Source organism: Arachis stenosperma, chromosome 3, assembly GCF_014773155.1.
Source record: "Arachis stenosperma cultivar V10309 chromosome 3, arast.V10309.gnm1.PFL2, whole genome shotgun sequence".
Lineage (NCBI taxonomy): Eukaryota > Viridiplantae > Streptophyta > Magnoliopsida > Fabales > Fabaceae > Arachis > Arachis stenosperma.
The window spans coordinates 12,067,248-12,082,629 of record NC_080379.1 but is presented as its reverse complement, the minus strand read 5'-3'; the positions used below and the strand labels follow the sequence as shown (position 1 = coordinate 12,082,629).

Below are 15,382 nucleotides of genomic sequence, written 5' to 3'. Positions count from 1 at the left end.
ACTTCACTGCATCCACCCAAGGAGCTCAAATTATCTCATTATCAACCTCGAGCAGTGAAATCACTTCACTGCGTCTACCCATGGAACTCAATTTATCTCATTCAATAATAATCATTTCAAATTAATCATATCATTATTTCATCTCAACAAGAACAGCCCTCAGCGTCAACTGACACCAGCATGAGGAACCTCTCAGTTGTACAAACACAAACAATGCAGACAAGTAATACATAATTAAGGTACAAGTAGAACATATAGCATATAGTCAGGTAACATAGCGTATATGATATAGCAATCCAAAACAAATAGGCAAACCCAAACATATCAAACATATGCAAATGATGTATGCCTACCCTATTGCTGATGAGTCTCATCTGTCGATTATAAAGCCAACCTGACAAGTCCTGGTAGCTAACTATTGGACTATCCCTCTGTCGTGCATCTCCAACTCGAGTTATTCACAATCATAATCATAATCACATAACACCCATATTGGTGTTTATCCACGGGGGCGAGCTCATCTGGAACTTTCACAGTGTCCGGCCATACTTATGACATAGGGTCAACAGAATCTCGGATCTCAACCTAGAGTAAGTGGAGCCGACCTACTGCATCTACCCAAGGAAATCCGAAACTCAGATAATTTCAATCTCAAATCATACTCGACTAGGAGCAAGTGGGGGCCAACCACTGCATCTACCCCAAGAGTCTCAAAACCAAACCCGGAGCAAGTGGAATCACTCCACTGCATCTACCCAGGCAGGTATGTCTCACCACATCCCGGAGCAAGTGGATCAATGCCACTGCATCTACCTAGGCAGGTATATCTCACCATATCCCAGAACAAGTGGGGCGAAACCACAACCCTTGCATCTATCCGAGGAGCCTCTACACTAACCAACCTAGAGCAAGTGGGGCGCAACCACAACCGTTGCATCTACCCAGGAGGTATGTTTTCATATGCCCAGGAGGAAACAAGGAGGTGATCCTAACCTCCCACCATCTCGTTGGGGACAATTTTACAATGCCAGGAGGAACAAAGAAGGGGATCCTCACATTCCTCCATCTTTCTGGGGTCGCACTTTCGAGAAAGAGAGCTCAAGATAAAACAATCATTTAAAGCCATACCTTCTTTTCCAGCCAAAAATTAATATTTATCATAGCCATCCGGCTCATAATATAACCCATAACTAGCCAATAATTATTATTAAATACAACCTTTTGGCTCACGGTATACACCACACTTCCATCATCACCCTCAGTAACTCATATAGTCATCATTAATCATAATTTATCATTACTCTCACTTTACTTCATCTACAAGTTACCACATGTCCTACCTTCTTTTTATTATTATGCATACTGTAACAATTTAGGACATAAAGGGTGAGAATGGAGAGTTAGAAGTCTGAAATTCGGCTTTGAAAACTCAAAATCAGCTTTGGAGTGAAAACGGGGTCACGCGTGCGCATCGCCCATGCGCACGCGTGGAAAGAAGGAAAGTTATAGTGACGCGTGCGCATCGTCCATGCGCACGCATGGATGGGAGAAAAGTAAAGTGACACTTGCGCGTCAGCCACGTGTACGCGTGGATGCGTTTTGTGCTCCTCACAAAAAAGCAGCACAATACCCGCACAACTCTCGAAAACTTTGGCTGGACAGTTGAATTAGTACATCGACTCATACGAGTCGGCCAGGCACACGTGTGGGGGACTGAAAATTTGAAAGTGACGCGTGTGCGTCGGCCACGCGTACGCGTGGGAGTACAATCTGCCAAAAATTTTACTATGTTAAAAAGCTGCAGAATTACATTTTCAAACTCTAAACTTCCAACACACATAACTTCCTCTACAAATTTCCTTTTTCAACCATTTCTGAACTGTTGGAAATATTGTTGAATAAAATTTCATAAAAATCCAATTTTGAAGAATTATAAACTCTGTGGATCGAGTTATGGATCGCCAAAGTTGGTCAAAAATAAGTTTTTACCCAAAAATAGAAATCATCAATTTTTCCAATGTTCACAAGCTAAATTCATTTCTACTTATCCAAATAACCACAACCCAACCACGTTCACATAATTATACTCAACCAAACCAAACCTACCTCATCTACTCAATTTCACCCAAAACTATCAAATTTCACACCTCAATTCCTTAGACCTTATTATTCAATAACCAAACCAATTATTCACACATTCAATATCTAAAATCCATCCAATCTCTTATATCATCACACAATACACATATCAACTAACCTTCCTTACCTCTTTCCGACCTCCGGCCCAAAATTCACGGCCTCCGGCCAAAATTCACAATTTAAATGGATACTCCACAAACCAATACTCATTATCCAATTCATCAAATTCTCAACACACCGCCAAAATAATTGAGCTTCTTCTTGGAAGTCTCCACCAATCCTTAGCTCCAAGCCTCACCAAAGCTCCACAAGCAACATCAACCTCTCAATTGTGCACCAAAATCACCAAATACAATAACATAACCAATTTCACATATATACATTAACCTAGGGTTCATGAAAATGATAAATCACAAGGGTTTGAGCACTTCTCACCTTAGCCCATATGAAATAGGGATAGAACCCAATTAGAATCCATGTTAGAGTATCCCTAAACAACCAAAATCATAAGATTTTAACACTAACTACTCAAAAATGCGTAACAGTGGGGAATTTTGAAAACTAGGAAAAGATGAATGGAATACTCACCACAAAACTTAAATAGAATTGTAGAGGATGAAAAGAGCAATGCGTGACCATAAACGGCTCGTCAATCGGAGTTCCGTAGCAAAAGTTATGGACATTTGAAGGTGGAGCTAGGATTAGGTTTTCTCCTCCCTTCTCTCTTCTCCAAAGCTGCGCCCCTACCCTCTTCCTTTAGGGTGAATGAGCTGAAATGCTCATACCTAATGTTTATATATGTTGGGTCTTGGGCCCGGTTCACTTATTTTTGTCCATTGGCCCAATTTTGGGCCAAAACCTTTAAAATTAGAGCTTTAAATCGCATTTTAAATATTTCTACCTATCCTAATTATAAATCATAATTTCTTAGCCTTATTTACTTATAATCAATTTTCTCAGCTGCAGTACCAGACAGATCTCAGCCGGTACTGCCAGTCAAAATTCCAGTGCACATTTTTACGCAGAAAACTATGTTTTTCGACTCAGAAAAATTCACTGAGTCCAAATATCATATTTAAATTATCAAATTCTGATTGCTAGATTTTCTAACTATATTCGCTCTTATTTAATTTATTATTTAATTAATTACAGTTTGACCGAGTTTTATATTTTACCCCCTTAACAGAAATTTTCGCCCTCGAAAATTCCATTCGCCACCACGAGTACGTGAGCGCAGTCTACCTTTATATCCAACGCAGAGTAGTCCCAAGGTCTTTTTACTCTGCGCGCTTCCGTTGCCACGCTCTGATTCTTCTATCTCCGAGGGTCTCGATCATTCGTCCAACACCGACCAACAACCTCGTTCATTACTTTCATCATCTCATCTACTCACACCTTATTAAATCTCAAATCATGTCATCAATAATATCACCATCATTATTAATCATAGTCATCATCCCACATCACTATAATTAACCTAAAATCATCACTATACCTTAATCATACTCCATCACTATCCTCTCTCTCTGTCAAGCTAATTACCACTAATCACAACTCAACTCCAAGCATAACCTCCAGACTTACTTTCTTATTCCCAAACCCTCAAATTTCCATATAACTTGCTGTTTTGAAGTATTTGACTAATTAATCAAAACCATCTTCATTTTTTAAAATTCAAATGAGTTTGAAATGACAAATTAACAAAATCATAAGAATCTGATTTCCTTTAATAATCTATAAAAGCATTCAAAACACATCACTTTTGTTAAAGTTACTCAAATAAAAAATTATTTTCAAAACTATAACCAACACTCTTTCAAATTCTTGGGAAAATTTTTACAGCACCTCCCCTAAAAATTGGAGTTTACCACCCGTCACGGGTTCTCTCAAACCAATCTCAGTACAACATCAGCATTTCAATTTAATGGTTCTCAAATTCGTCTTTCAAAACCAATCATTATAAATCTCAATCTAAATCCAAGGTCACCATGACCAAATATCATAGTACTCATCTCTTAAACACGACGACCTGCACTCACTCATCATTTGAATCCAATTACGCTTCAACGATCACTTCCTCAAATTATCAAATTTAAATTATCAAATTCTGATTGCTAGATTTTCTAACCATATTTGTTCGTATTTAATTTATTATTTAATTAATTACGGTTTAACCAGATTTTACAAATTCTATTTGATGGGGATGATGATAAAACCTCAACACAATAGATTCAAACTGAGGGCTCTCAGTGGCGAAAGAAATATATGCTGTCCTATTTGGTAGAGAAATTTTCATGGTTAAGAATGTAAGGGGAAAAAGAAAAGGAGAGGGAGAAATCAGATTCAGAAATGCTTATGCTCAATCAATCAAGTTTAGACAACACATATAAGGTGGGAAAGACCATAACTACCACCATATCCCCTTCGTCGAATAACAATAAGACCCAGGTGGAACAGACCTTAAAGAGCCTAAGAAAGTATCGAAAGAGGGTAGAAACCTAAAGAACTTGACCAGGCAGAAGGTTAATTTTACTAATATTTATTCTGGTGAAAAGAGAAAGGGGAAGGTGATGTTGAAGGAGAATTCCCAAAAAAGGCTCAAATGGAAGTGGATCGGCATTTGAATCAGAGGGTGAAGGGTGTTAACCTTCAAGTGGCACCCCTGGAACCATGAAAACATTAGCATAAAATTGTTGGGATTTGGAGAGACTTCTGACAAACTACAACATCAAAGGGATGTGTGATGCACCACTATTTCGTGGTACATCTTGTGCTTAATTGAGTGGATTTTATCCACTATTCTCATACTTGTTCATGTAAATTACATGTTTTACATTTTCCTTCCTGATTTTGTGCTATGATTGAAAACATGCTTCTTTGGCCTTTAATTCACTATTTTTAATCCTCTCTTATTACTATTTGATGCCATGATATGTGTGTTAAGTGTTTCCAGGATTTATAGGACAGGAATGGCTTAGAGGATAGAGAAAAAGCATGCAAAAGTGGAAGGAATACAAGAAATTGAAGGAAATGCTAAAGCTGCCAGCCTGACCTCTTCTCACTCAAATGGTCATAACTTGAGCTACAGAGGTCGAAATGAGGCGGTTCCAGTTGCGTTGAAAAGATAACGTTCGGAGCTTCGAAATGATATATAATTTACTACAGTGGCCGTACAGTAGACGATGCGCACGCATGCTTCACGCGCACGCATTGACGAAAATCAGCGTGTTGGAATTCGCATCCAGCGATTTCTGGGCTATTTCTGCCCCAGTTTCAATCCCAGAAAACACAGATTAGAGGCTACAGAGTGGAGGAATCATGGGGAAACTTCTCATTATTCACTTTTCATAATTTAGATGTAGTTTTTAGAGAGAGAGGCTCTCTTTTCTCTCTAGGATTTAGGATTCCTAATTTTATACTTTTGGATTGGATATTTACAGAGTCACTACTTCCATTGAAGACTTCATCATTCTAGTTTGTTTCCTTACTTGTTACTTATTCTTCCATATCCTTAATCCTTGTTCAGAGTTACAATTGGATTGCTTTTATGAATTTAATTTTATTATTTATTTAAGTGCTTCCAATTTTATTCCAATTATCATCTCTTCTTTCTACTCCCTTTTCATGAATGCGGAATTGGCATCCATGTCAGTGGAGTAGGCTTTTAACTTGACTTTGGAGTTGATTAATATTTGAGACCCTTGAGTTGGAATACTCAAGAGTTAATTGGTAATTGGAAGTTGTTGGCCAGCTCTCTAGTTACTAATGCTAATCTTCTCCCTTGGATTAGGAATTGTGAATAGAAATTGGCTTCCAACTTACTTGACTTTCTTTTACTCAGTAAATGATAACTAAGTAGAACAACAACCCATTACTAATTAATCTTGGAAAATCCAACAAAGATAGAACTTCAGGTCAATCTTCTCCTAGTCAAGGCTTTTTATTGTTATTAATTTATTTTCTGTAGAATTTTCTCCTCTTATTTCTCAATCCAAAACCCCAATTTACACAACTCATAACCAATAATAAGAACACTTCCCTGCAATTTCTTGAGAGACGACCCGAGATTTAAATACTTCGGTTATCAATTTTACTAGGGGTTTGTTACTTGTGATAACCAAAACTTTTGTACGAAAGGATTCTTTGCTGGTTTAGAAGCTATACTTTTAACGAGACCTTATTTGTAAAATTCTTTACTAGCAAAATTTTGTTCGTCAATGTGTCAATCCCACTCTTCTGAGATTGTATTTATCAGTGAAACTAAAAACCAATCTCGAGTAGTATTCCGAGGGTTACCTAAAACTGTAAGTCGATCTCAGACGAGATCTTCTGTATTGGTCAGACATGACGGGTCTAGCTTGTGCGTGGCGGCCAGAGCTGTTGTGTCCGACTTGTTGGACTTGCAATGCTGCTGATCCTTTATCACCGGAGGGTGGGGGTACCGGCAATGGACTCTGATGCTTAAGTTAGTAAGGGTATTAAACAGGTATTTACTAGAATCAGAGTATGAGTTATACCTGGGTGCTCTAGTGTATTTATAATAGTGTGGAGTGACCTTTTTAGATAAGATAAGTTAGTTATCTTATCTTATTCTATCTTATCTTTGAGTGAGGTCATCTTATCTTCTGGGAAACTGCCTTTATCTTTTCTGGGCTTTTAGCTGCCTTTAGATTGTGGTGTGTTCCTTCATTTGGGCCTACTAGGGCCTCTGTGGCATTTTGTCCGAGCTCTTTGTGAAGAAGTCGGATATTGGCCGAGCTCTTTTGAGAAGAGGTCAGAAATTCTGACCTGAAGAGGTCGGTCGGCTTGTCACTAAACATCCCGGGTCAGACAGCTTGACCCAGGGAATGAACAGTGCCCCTGTTTGAGTTCGATCTTTCCGTGAGATCGTGCTTTTCGGAGCTTCGATCTCTTTAGAAGTCGTGCTCAAGCATCTGTCTGGCTTTTTTCTTCATTGCTTTGCAATTTTTGCAGATGTTTGGTACTTCACAGTCCAACCTCTTTTGAGTGGTAGTGTGGGTTTTCTACCCTTGCCTTCTGGATCACGCCTTGCTTTCAGTTTGTGTTGACAACCCTCTGCTTTGGCGAAGTTATCCTTGCGGCTTCATATCTTTGATTTTAGTGACTTGTCCAATGACTTTTTAGTGTTCTTTATATAGAACCTTTTTTAGTCTCGGATGACGTTCGTAGCCCTGTTTGAGATTGTGCCTTCTTTGAGTGGAGTTTGTATCCCTTTTAGCTAAGCACATTTGAGCCTTAAGTTGTTTCCCAACCTTTTGGCTTGTTCTTTCTTTGAGATCGTACTTGTACCTCTTCTTAGCTGACGTTGACCTGTACGACTTTGTCCCTGCTTGAGTTCAGAACTTTCCTCGAGATCGTGCTTTCAGAGCTTCGATCTCTTTGCAGAAGTCGTGCTCAAGCATCCCGATTTTCATCGATCTTTGAGTAGTTTCTCCTTGTGCGAGTCTGGTATTGCCCTTTTTACTTTGTTGATGGGACTTTTCAGCCTTCTTCCGACTTGTTTGTCTTCACTGTTCGGGCTTTTTAGTCATAATTCAACAACTTTTTAGGTAGTGTTCCGATGGGGAACCTTTTTACAGTTTGTTTGGATGACTGTTTAGCGCCGTTTTGATTTGTGCCTTTGCCTTTTAAGTAGTGTCTTTTTTCAAGACTTCGTACCTTTTAGCAAAGCATTTCTGGCCTTCCTATGGCCGTTTGCGAGATGTCTTTGTCCCTTTTTGTGAGTCTTTGTAGAGTGTCGGTACTTTGTTGTCCGACCTCTTTTGATCACTTCTAATTTTGTCCCCTTTCTGCTTGGTCGAGGTGGTCCTTGGGGCTAACTTGTCCGATGACTTTTTAGTGTAGAACACTTTTTAGTCTGTCTGAACAATTTTGATAGCCTTGTCGTGGAGCCGTGGCTTTTTGGGCGGAGTTATGTCCGTTTTAGCACACGTTTTTCGTTGGTCCGACTTCTCTTGTCGATCCTTCTTTAGCTTTTGTTGGTCCGACTTCTTCTTGTTGGTCCAAGCTGTAGCTTTTGTTGGTCCGACTTCTTCTTGTTGGTTTCTTCTAAGTTATTTTTGTAATCCTCTTTTTTGGACTTTTGTGCAAGTCTCTTTCAGGGATTACTTTCATAACTTCTATGCTTTGGGCCGACTTTATCATGTCGGTTTCTTCTAAGTTATTTTTGTAATCCTCTTTCTTGGACCTTGTTCAGGTCTCTTTCAGGGATTACTTTTATAACTTTTTTCTGGGAGTCCGACTTCGTCGTGTCAGGCCCTTTTAAGTTATTTTTATAATCCTCTTTCTTGGACCTTGTTCAGGTCTCTTTCAGGGATTACTTTTATAACTTGTTTGTGGGAGTCCGACTTCATCATGTCAGGCTCTTCTAAGTTATTTTTGTAATCCTCTTTTTTGGACCTTGTTCAGGTCTCTTTCAGGGATTACTTTTATAACTTCTTTGTGGGAGTCCAACTTCATCATGTCGGGCTCTTCTAAGTTATTTTTGTAATCCTCTTTCTTGGACCTTGTTCAGGTCTCTATCAGAGATTACTTTTATAATTTCTTTGTGGGAGTCCGACTTCATCATGTCGGGCTCTTCTAAGTTATAGTAATCCTCTTTTATAGGGCTGGCCAGACCTCTTGATGCCAGGGCATCTAGGCCAGTTTCACTGACCTTTTCTTTACTGTTTTAGGTTAGTTTCATGCATTTTCTTAGTGAAGTTTTGGATGAAAATACACTTACACCTTGATTCAAGCAACTATTGTGAATTTCACATGATTTCATGAGGATTTTTGCTAGAATTGAATGATAAATTGATGATGCATAATCTCATGACTTTGGCTAGAGCTTTGATGCACTTTATTTGCTTGATTTCAGGACAAAGGAAGCAAGGAAGAACCACGTTAGTACTCACGTTAATCTAGTTAATGTGACCACTAACGTGGAATGGTAAATAGCTTGCAACGTTAATGAGAAAAGTGATAACCAATAACGCCTGCGAAGCCATCATAAGCCCACGTTAATTTCCACGTTAACCTAGTTAACGTGGTAGTTAACATGGAGACAAAAGAAAGCTCCAACGTTAGTGGTAAACGTGAACACCACTAACATTCCAAGATTTGGCAATAAGCCACGTTAAGAGTCACGTTAACTTAGTTAACGTGAACTCTAACGTGGAAGAGAGGAACAATGCCAACATTAGTGACACTCACCTTTGTCACTAACGTTGGATCAAACTAGCATTGCCCACGTTAGTGGTCACGTTAAGACCACTAACGTGAAAGTTAACGTGGAGCAAAGATTGATGAGCCAATGTTAGTGACACTCACCTTTGTCACTAACGTTGGAGATGGCATTCACTACCACGTTAGTGGCCACGTTAACTTAGTTAACGTGAGCTCTAACGTGGAGAGTAGGGGCACTTGGAGCGTTGGTGACAAAGGTAAGTGTCACTAACGCTCTCGTAGGTGAGGCATAACCACGTTAAGAGCCACGTTAGTTACACTAACGTGAACTCTAACGTAGGGACAAAGGGCACAAGGCAACGTTATTGGGAAAGGTGAGTCCCAATAACGCTTGCGAAGGTTTACAAGGCTACGTTAGTGGTCACGTTGGTGCCACTAACGTTGGAGTTAACGTAGGCTATATGAGGTTGGAACGTTAGTGAAAAATGTGATTGCCACTAACGTTCTCGAACCCACAATGTCACTTAACGTTAACTTCACTAACGCCTATGCCTAATTCATGCTTCTCTACAAGCTGAGCCCACTAAAGATTGTAACTGCTTCAACTCAAGATCTAAGGCCCACATCCAAGACTTGAAGAACTCACTAGAAGATCAAGAGAAGTAGTATATATAGGAGTAGTTTTGAACTATAGAGAAGCTTGGCACTTTGGAGAACTACCCTCTGTATATTTACTTTTCTGCTCTTTTAGCTAAGCATGTATTCTTTTCTGCCATTTTTCATTTCTGGAGCTATGAACAACTAAACCCCTTTCATTGGGTTAGGGAGCTCTGTTGTAATTTGATGGATCAATTATAGTTTTCATTTCTCTTCTTCTTTCTTCTCTTTTGATTTACTAGAAAGCTTTCGATCTTAATTCAATTGGTTAGTTGTCTTGGAAAAGAAACTCTCCATAATTGGATCTCCTCTGAGCCTTGGAAAAGGGATGAGGAGATCATGCTAGAAATACTTTCTCATGTTGGACCAAATTGGGGTCTGGGCAGATATAGTGACATGTAATCCTCCCAACACTTTGATTTGGAAATACATGTGGTATAATCAGTGACTACACTTCATCTCTTTCCATGAGCAATTAAATCAAGGAATTGGGCAATTGTTCAAGCTTAGAGAGATTGGGTTGCCAAGAAATTGGAACCCAATCACCTAAGATTGCCAAGGAGATCAATAGACGCTTCAATTGAGGAAGAGATGAAAATGAATTTGATCCGGAGAATACAACATCTCCTGAGCCCAATGAATTCCCCATTTCTGATTTTACCCATTCTCTTTACTTTCTGCATTTATTTTCATGCTCATTTCCCCAAATCCCCATCTAAGATTCTGCACTTTATTTTCTGCTATTTACTTTCCTGCCATTTAATTTTCTGCAACTCTCAACTACATTCTCTTTAGCTCAACTAGCATACTCTTCCAACTAAAGTTGCTTGACCAATCAATCCCTGTGGGATTCGACCTCACTCTATTGTGAGTTTTTACTTGACGACAATTCGGTATACTTACCGAAGGGAAATTTGTTGAGAGACAAGTTTTCATGCATCAAGTTTATGGCGCCGTTGCCGGGGATTGATTTTGTATCAACAATGATTAAGTTGGAAGCTCACTAGATTGAGCAATTTTTTTCCTTTGTTGTTTACTCTATTCAGTCATTTATCTTCATTTTGTTTAGCTTTTTTCTCATCCCCTTTACCCTCTCTGTTTTTCTTTTTTTTTTGTTATTATCTATAATTCTGCTCACTAACCCACTAACTGTTTGATAATTTGCATCACTCACACTAACAATCACTCTAACAAGAATAATCTCTTTATTTTATCTCTTGCTATGTGTTTTGTTAGTTGTATGACAGGGAGAAGAGGGGGAGCCTCAACTTCCTTCGATTCAGAACCTGAAAAGACCCTCCGGAGACTAAGGAGGGAAGCAAGAGGGAAAGAAGTTATTGGTGCTGAGGAAGAGGAAGAGTACTTTGAAACCAACATGGAAGAGAACTTGGAAAACAATCATGAAGGGGAAGCTCACAACCATGCTAGAGAAGGCCCTGCAAATCATGCTGGGCAAGAAAGGAGAGTTCTAGGCTCCTACATCAATCCAAATCTAGGAAACTGTGGAAGTAGCATCCAGAAGCCCACCATACATGCCAACAACTTTGAACTAAAATCCCAGCTCATCACCCTTGTTCAGAACAACTGCTCATTTTGGAGGAAGTGCTCAAGAAGATCCCAATCAACATCTAACCACCTTCCTGAGAATTTGTGACACTGTGAAGTCTAATGGAGTCCACCCGGATGTCTATAGGCTGCTTTTGTTCCCTTTTTCACTCAGGGACAAGGCATCCAAGTGGCTTGAATCCTTCCTAAAGGAGAGCTTGACAAATTGGGAAGATGTGTTGAACAAATTTTTGGCAAAATTCTACCCTCCTCAAAGAATTAATAGGCTGAGAGCTGAGGTGCAGACTTTCAGGCAACAAGATGGTGAGACTCTCTATGAGGCATGGGAGAGGTTCAAGGACTTAACAAGAAGATGCCCACCAGATATGTTCAATGAATGGGTTCAACTTCATATTTTCTATGAAGATCTTTCCTATGAGTCAAAGAAGGCTGTAGATCATTCATCAGGGGGCTCTCTAAACAAGAAGAAAACCATTGAAGAAGCCATAAATGCCATTGAAATAGTAGCTGAGAATGACTACTTCTATGCCTCTGAAAGAAGTAACACTCGAGGAGTAATGGAGCTGAACCACATGGATGCATTGCTAGCTTAAAATAAGATGATCACCAAGCAGCTAGCAGATCTCACCAAGAAGGTGGAGGAAAACCAAGTTGCAGCAGTCATCACTTCATCACCAGCTCAAGAAGGAGTGAATATAGGAGAAGAAGGTGACTGGGAACAAGCCAACTATGTTGGAAACTCACCTAGACAAATCCATGACCCATACTCCAAAACTTACAACTCTGGATGGAGAAATCACCCCAGCTTTGGTTGGGGAAATCAATAAGACCAAGGTCAAGACCAGAGACGCCACAACCTCAATTCCAACAACAATGCAACTCACCAACATACCTCACAGAGATCTTATCAACACCCGCCTAACCACAATCCACCATCACTAACGGATGATAGACTTTTAAAAATTGAGACTCTACTTGAAGATTTATGTAGAGAAGTCCAAGACAACAAGGTGTTTGAGGAAGAAGTGCGAGCCAATATAAAAAACCAAGGAGAAAACATCAAGAGACTGGAGTCCCAAGTAGGGTATCTATCTCAACAAATTCCCAAACCCACTAATGGATTTCCTAGTGACACGGAGAAGAACCCAAGTGGAGAAACAAAGAAAGTAAGGTGGGAAGAATGTAAGATGATCACCAAAAGTGATGAGAGGAGTATGAAGGAAGTAGAACACCACTAATGGATTTCCCTGGTGAATGGATCTTGATCTTTGTGAGAGCTATCCTCTGGGGCGGATCGAGTTGCTTTAGTTTTAAGACCAGCTTCGAATTTCAGAAGCTTATCTTCTAATTCTCGGCGCCGCCTTATCTCCCGATGTAGATCCTCTTCTTTTTCGCGTTAATGTTGGGCTTCTTTCTCAAGTTGCTTTAATCGATCTTGAAGTGCTTCTATCACCCCCGGATTTGATGAATTTTTGTCTCCATTGGATTCCGGAGTATCTTTAAGTATATCATCCATGTTCTTGTGTGGCGTTCTGTCTTCTAAACCTGAGTCGTGGTCGTGGTCATGGTTGTTTGCCATGGTGTTGGGATGACTTCCAGGTTCCCCGGCAACGGCGCCAATGTTCCGAGGGTTACCTGAAACTGTAGGTCGATCTCGGTCAAGATCTTCTGTGTTAGTCGGAGCCGACGTGTCCGGCAGGTGTATAGCGGCCGGAGATGGTGTGTCCGACTTGTGGAACTGAAAGAGCTGCTGATCCTTCATCTCCGGAGGGTAGGGGGTACCTGCAAGGGACTCCGATGCTTAAGTTAGCAAGGGTATTAAGCAGGTATTGAGTAGAATCAAAGTATGAGTTATACCTGGGTGCTCCAGAGTATTTATAATGGTGAGATGTGGCCTTCTGTGGATAAGATAAGTTAGTTATCTTATCTTATCTTTATCTTATGAGGTCATCTTATCTTCAAGGGAACCGCCCTTCTCTCTGTAAGCTTGGGCTATCTTTAGGGTTTGGGTCGTGTCCCTTGAGTTGGGCCCTTCTTTGGGCTTTTTCTGTCGCTTTGGCCGACTTCTTCGTAAAGAAGTTGGTCTGCTTGACCTAAAGAGGTCGGTCGCTTTGCTATTTGAACATCCCGGGTCGGACAACTCGACCCAGGGTATGAACAGTGCCCCTGCTTGAGCTCGGTCTTTTTTGAGGTCGAGTTCTTGACTTCGGTCCTTTTTTGACAAAGCTGAACTCAAGCATTTTGTCGATTCCTTGGTAGTTGCTTTTGAATGTAGAATGTTTTCTCTAAAAACGCGTGCTTTTATATCGGCGCTTTTGGGAACGTGCGAGGGTTTAATGCCTTCATTAATTTTAGCATTAATTGCCCCGTTTTCCCTTGGCTCTTTATTTTTGATTTTGAAAACCCAGAAACGATTTTCTCTCCTTTTATTTTCCTTGTAACCTCTTCGCAACTTTTCTCTTCTCTCTTCGCTCTCTGTCTTTCGCTCTCTCTTAAGAACTCTGAAAAAAAATACCTAATCTAAGCAACAAGATGAACCGTCAGTTGTCCAAACTCAAACAATCCCCGGCAACGGCGCCAAAAACTTGGTACGCGAAATCGTGATCACTACAACTTCGCACAACTAACCAGCAAGTGCACTGGGTCGTCCAAGTAATAAACCTTACGCGAGTAAGGGTCGATCCCACGGAGATTGTTGGTATGAAGCAAGCTATGGTCACCTTGTAAATCTTAGTCAGGCAGACTCAAATGGGTATAGATGATATATGAATAAAACATAAAGATAAAGATAGAGATACTTATGTATATCATTGGTGAGAGCTTCAGATAAGCGTATGAAGATGCTTGTCCCTTCCGTCTCTCTGCTTTCCTACTGTCTTCATCCAATCCTTCTTACTCCTTTCCATGGCAAGCTTATGCAAGGGTTTCACTGTTGTCAGTGGCTACCTCCCATCCTCTCATTGGAAATGTTCAACGCACCCTGTCACGGCACGGCTATCCATCTGTCGGTTCTCAATCAGGCCGGAATAGAATCCAGTGATTCTTTTGCGTCTGTCACTAACGCCCCGCCCTCAGGAGTTTGAAGCACGTCACAATCATTCAATCATTGAATCCTACTCAGAATACCACAGACAAGGTTAGACCTTCCGAATTCTCTTGAATGCCGCCATCAGTTCTTGCCTATACCACGAAGACTCTGATCTCACGGAATGGCTGGCTCGTTTGTCAGGCGAGCGCTCGGTTGTCAGGCGATCAACCATGCATCGTGTATCAGGAATCCAAGAGATAAACATTAGAGCCTCGTTTGCTTGTAGAACAAAAGTGGTTGTCAGTCACTTTGTTCATAAGTGAGAATGATGATGAGCGTCACATAATCATCACATTCATCAAGTTCTTGAGTGCGAATGAATATCTTAGAATAAGAACAAGCGGAATTGAATAGAAGAACAATAGTAATTGCATTAATACTCGAGGTACAGCAGAGCTCCACACCTTAATCTATGGTGTGTAGAAACTCCACCGTTGAAAATACATAAGAACAAGGTCTAGGCATGGCCGTGAGGCCAGCCTCCCAAAGTGATCAAAAGATCTAAAGATCAAAAGATTCCAAAGATCAGAAGATGAAAATACAATAGTAAAAGGTCCTATATATAGAGAACTAGTAGCCTAAGGTGTACAAAGATGAGTAAATGACATAAAATCCACTTCCGGGCCCACTTGGTGTGTGCTTGGGCTGAGCATTGAAGCATTTTTCGTGTAGAGACTCTTCTTGGAGTTAAACGCCAGCTTTTGTGCCAGTTTGGGCGTTTAACTCCCATTTTGGTGCCAGTTC

At 40.3% G+C, this 15,382-nt stretch overlaps 1 non-coding gene across 1 annotated transcript; it reads right to left on the bottom strand.

Annotated features, from left to right (window-relative positions):
- Positions 1–11,813: 11,813 nt before the first annotated feature.
- Positions 11,814–11,920, bottom strand: LOC130971012 (small nucleolar RNA R71). Its single transcript, XR_009082251.1, has one exon. It is a non-coding gene; the product is annotated as a small nucleolar RNA R71 (small nucleolar RNA).
- Positions 11,921–15,382: the final 3,462 nt, after the last annotated feature.